Here is a 5,375-nt window from a genome sequence, read left to right on the forward strand (position 1 = left end):
GCAGGCAAGGAGCAAGACCTCACGTGCTTAGAGGGTAAGGGAAGGAAGTCAGCACGGGACTTTGCCTTGGAAATCAGTGCCAGGATCACCACAGTGAGGGTTAGCACCAGACAGTAAATGAACACACCTCTAGACCTGCGCTAGTACCAGGAAGAGACACGTGCCCCGCTAGGAAAGTCTCACATTTTGGCTGCATCTGTGGCTGTGAGACCGAGGTGAAGCCAGCATGGTGTCAGCCTACGTGGCAAAAGGACTCTTCCAAACTTAAGAAGCATAGCAAAGGGGAAGACTCTGTCTCCAGGCTGGTAGGACAGTAAGTTGAGCACAGGGCTGTCTTGAAACTTGGCGTTAAGCTGGCAAAACCTAAAATGCTACAGTTCTAATGTCTATTTCCTAGCACTGCCCGCACTCAAATAGTTTTTGGCTCCAACCCAATGCCAGGCGGAGATCTGTAAACCCAAGCAATTGAATTTCTATTTGAGCCAGCACCACATATAACTGCGTGCAGTAGTCTCAGGCCATGAATGCACATCAGCATCTTAATATTACTTCTGTGCTGCATTGGTTTTAAGGGGCTCTGGACTCTGGGGATAAGGTCATGTTTTAGAAGACCAATACTAAAGCCAGCAGACTGCCCACTCTATTTCTCCTCAACCTATACAGTAAAACATGGAGAGAGCAATTGCATAATTGTCTGCTGCAGAATGAAAAGGGAAGTGAGTATAAAGTCCTTGCAGAGGTGTTAGTTTATTTCCTTCATGATGAGGTCTAGAGCTGAGCTTAGTCCTGCGATTCTTGAACACAAGCCTGTGACTTCAGATGAGGCACCCAGGCCTCAGTAGGGGTTTCCAAAGATGGACTAACAGTGTTAGGCAGTCCCACAGTTCACATAAAAAAACACCAACTGCTGATTTGTAATACACATGGACTTGGGGTACCCTCTAGTGCTGAAACAGTGACAATACACTAAAAATGGATTCAAAACAAAACTGGAGTTTAATCATCTAGTGCTGAAATAGTGGAAATAATTTTACGCTCAGAGAAAAAAGATCATGCTGCTTAGAAGTTCCAGAAGGACAGGCATCAACAAAACAAGATTATGAAGACTGTAATTGGCAATATATAATCATCTAATGTGCAGAAAACATTACTTGACAACAAGCATCAGGAACCTGTAGGAAATCACAGCCTCACCTGACTGACAAAACAAGGTGCAAAAACCAAAGCACCTAGCAACAGAAATCTTCAAACTCTTAAGTAACATCTGTAAGTTCTCAAAATAACTGAAGGGCATAAAAACTTCTCCAATCAGTATTAGCACAAACCTTCCTTTTAATGATCTAAGAAACACTAATTGTGTAACTGACTTGCATTTTTTCCCTTTTCCCTACTTGATAACAACATGTCATGTATTAGCTATTATTCTATTATTTTGCTACAAAATTTTCTTTTATCTTTTTTTGATAAAATAAAAAACAACTGATGGAAAGTCCACAAACTTTAAGAAAATACACAGAAATAATTCAATACTCTAAGAGAGAAACACAGCTAAGAATTTGAAGTAATTTTTAAAAAGACTGAAAAGTACAGTAATCAAAATAAAAAATTTGCAGTGTGAAGTATAATCTGTTTTGGGTTTCTTTGTGCTCCTGTTTTAAAAAAGATTTGCAATGATTTCTATTTAACATTACAGGCAGTAAAAGTGAAAACCACAGTCAAATCCTAAGATATTCAGTTACTCATGTACATACTATATTTCAGCACATAATGCTTTCTATTTTCTACAAACAGGATTGCAGAAAGGTATCATTCCAGGACTTCAATCACAGTGGGCCTTGAAATGAAACTGAGTAGAAGGAAAACGCCAGAGAGGTCTGTGTCTAGATGTCCTTCTGTGCGGGAAAAAGTGGTCCAGAGGTCTGGTTGTCGGCCGTGGCAGAGGAGCGAGCCTGAGCACACTCGGACTCACCGAGTGAGTCACCCTGCCTAGGCTGTCCCGCTCTGACCTCTTACTTCCGCACAGCCCCCGGCCAAAAGTACTGCCTCCAAACCACGCCCCTAGCCCGCCTCCATTGCCACGCCTCTAGCCAGCTCAATAAAATGCCTGGTACTTCCGCAATAAACCGGATCTGTGCCATCAGCCTGGTCTCCGGTGTGTTCTTTGCACCGTGTCGCCGCTTACCACGGGCCCAGGTCGCTCGACCCAAGGAGGTTCAACCTCAATTCTGCACCAGTAAAATCAAGATCCTAGTGATTACTTCACCTTCAAAACAGTTTTTGTGAAGGCACTCTTGACCTCCTTGTTCTTCAGGCTGCAGACCACAGGGTTCAGCATGGGGATGGCCATGGTGTAGAACACAGATGAGATTTTCTCTCTGTCCATGGCATGGCTGGAGCTGGGCTGCAGGTACATGAAGATGATGGTCCCGTAGAAGATGGAGACTGTGGTGAGGTGGGAGGCACAGGTGGACAGAGCCTTCTGGTATCCCTCACCTGAGTGCATCCTTAGAATGGAGACAAAAATAAATGCACAGGATATCAAGATAATGAGGAAAGCAAAAAAGATATCGAAGCTCACAACATAAATGAGAAGCAGCTCACTAACATGTTTATCAGAGTAAGAAAGAACCATGACTTCTGGAACATCACAGAAGAAGGGATCGACCACATTGTTGTTACAGGAGAGACTAAGTGTGTCCCCGACCTGGATGGAGGCATTCACAAAGCCACAGATATAAGAGGCTATGATCATCCATGCACACGCTTTTGTGATCATGGTGGTGTAGTGTAACGCACTGCTGCATAGCGGTCATAGACCATGGAGGTCAAGAGGTAACTTTCCACAGTAGTGAAGGGTGCAGAAAGGAACATCTGAGCAGCACAAGCATTGTGGGAGATGACCTTGCTTCCTGTGAGTAGCCCAGCCATGACTGGGGGAGTGATGGTGGAAGAGTATCCAAAGTCCACCAGAGACAGGTTACTGAGGAAAAAGTACATGGGGATGTGCAGACGAGAATCTAAAAGAATCAAAACAACCATCCCCAGGTTTCCAAACACATTGATAAGGTAGATTCAAATGATAATGCTAAAGGTGGGTCCTTGCAGTTCTGGGGCACTGGTTAGTCCTAGGCGAATGAACTCTGTCACATCTGTCCTGTTCTACATTGATGTTGTTTGCAAGTCAGAATATTATCTTCTCTGTAGCAAAGGGAAATAAAGGGTAAGAATGTTAATAGGTGCTGTGCAACAGATATTGTACTGAAATTGAAATGTTTTTATACCATATACAGTACTTTGGTGCAGCAATAATACATATCCCAAGTTATCCATACGTGAATGTGAGGTTATACAAAACTGAATGCCTTTTCTATAGAGTTACAAACTGTTACACTGGAAATATATACTTGAATTTTCTCCCCAGTTTTAAAATTTATATCATTGCAATTTTTGGCAAGTATTTTGAATTATTCAATATAACAACTTTGGATATATATAATAAAATGTAATGATATCTACTCAAGCTGTGATAATAAAAATTAGATGTAAAAATGCATGAAAACAATGTTTCAATGCTGGGAGGTTAGTTAACCTCTCAAGTGCCTGCTATAACAATATTATTCAGACAGAATGATGGGCTCCATATTGGCTCAGGGTAAGTGCAGGCCACATCCTCATCTTCATGTGTGGCTTAGTTTTGAAGTTTTGCAAACCCCTGTGCTCCACTAGCTTTTCTCGCACAGCAGGGTCAGTGAGATTTTCTCTTTGCTCTCCAGTACTTCTGTCTCTGAATTTTTTAGCTCTCTCGTGTACCTGTTTTTCTTATTTAGCTTTTGCTTATTTTAGCTTGCATTTACTTTCCTTTTCTTACACTTATACTAGTTCTTTCTCTCAGCCGTATCTTCCCATGTTTGAATTACTAAGAATGAGGGTTGAATGTTCACAGCTTATGATTTGACGTTAGCCTACAAATCTGTTTTCTGTGGCCAACTCTATATTGCAAATGTATATTAAAACATCACATTGTACTTCATAAATATATACAATTATTTTTTCAATTAAAAATAAAATATAAATATGTAAGGAACATTTCATCTGAATGTGTTGTGATGTAGGAACAACATGTTGAATCTTTTCATTTGAATAGGAAGTCTTTGGACAGTTTCCATGCAAGGCTAATACTATTTCTAACCACCTTCCTCCTCAACCTCTGATGCCTTTCTTTGACAAGCCAGCCCTTTAAAAGTGTTATGTCTGCCAAACAACACACCCGCAACTTTTTTTAGCAAATATCCTGTTCTACAACAGCAATAAGGACACTGTGTACATATGGAGATTCCTTACTGATGGAGATTTTTACATTTACATCTCAGATTCACCTCTTTCTAAGGTAAAATACTTACAATGTAGATTTCTGTGCATAACAAGTCATAGCAACTATAGCTGTCCCAATGCCTTTGCATAGGTTAGAGAGTTCACTGAGTATATATTGAACATGGCATCTTACCTTGTTTTCTAAAATATGCAGAAATCTTGAAAAATGAGCTTAGTCAGACATTCAGACATAGAATGCTGCACTGACATATAAAATCTCTCTCAGGTAGTGTTTAGTGATTCTCTAAGGCAAGAAGGAAGCAACGAGGAGTGGGGAATTAGAATGGATTCAAGTCTTGGACCGACTGTGCATTTTTTCTAGGTCCTAGGGAAGTCATTTGCCACCTCCTTAACTATAAGTTACTTCTTCTTGTACTATGGAATAAACACATTAACATTATCTCTTCTACACAATTCATGGAATTCTATTTAGAAAGAGCAAATAAGGAAATATCTATAAAGTAACTCACGAAGGGGTCATCATTTTCAGTCTCAATATAGTGTTTGTTTTGTGGACTCCCTTAGCAAAGTTGTAGGTTCCTTGGAAACCATGGGAGGAAGCCTGAGTTCATGGACAAGTATGAACATTCAGTTGAATGAAAGGTGGACAAAGGGCTAGGACTGAACTGTGGTCCCTCTGAAATGAAGTCCCTTGGGCTCTGGTTGAGTTTCAGAAGCTGATGGATAGGACGCAGGAGCAGATTATGAAGACACGGAGCTCTCAGGGGACTTCCCCAGGAGAGCATCTGTAGCTTCTTTCTCTTCCTTCCAAGGGAAGAAACAATTAAATTTCTGTGGAGACCTAGTTAGATATTTCAAGTATGTGCACATGCTTTGGAAATCACTCATGAATGTATAGCAGTTAGCAGTCTGCACAATTTTTACAGTATAGTTCTGTTTTTTTGTTAAATATATAGCTACATAATCATTTCCCAAATCGCCTTCTATCCTGAACTTCTTTGTTGTCAAGATTGTATCCACTTGGGGCTGGGGATTTAGCTCAG

At 40.8% G+C, this 5,375-nt stretch overlaps 1 pseudogene; it reads right to left on the bottom strand.

Annotated features, from left to right (window-relative positions):
• Positions 1 to 2,254: 2,254 nt before the first annotated feature.
• Positions 2,255 to 3,165, bottom strand: LOC102005284 (annotated as a pseudogene).
• Between the last annotated feature and the right edge of the window lie 2,210 nt (positions 3,166 to 5,375).

Source organism: Chinchilla lanigera, unplaced genomic scaffold (genome assembly GCF_000276665.1).
Source record: "Chinchilla lanigera isolate Chin_1 unplaced genomic scaffold, ChiLan1.0 scaffold00110, whole genome shotgun sequence".
Lineage (NCBI taxonomy): Eukaryota > Metazoa > Chordata > Mammalia > Rodentia > Chinchillidae > Chinchilla > Chinchilla lanigera.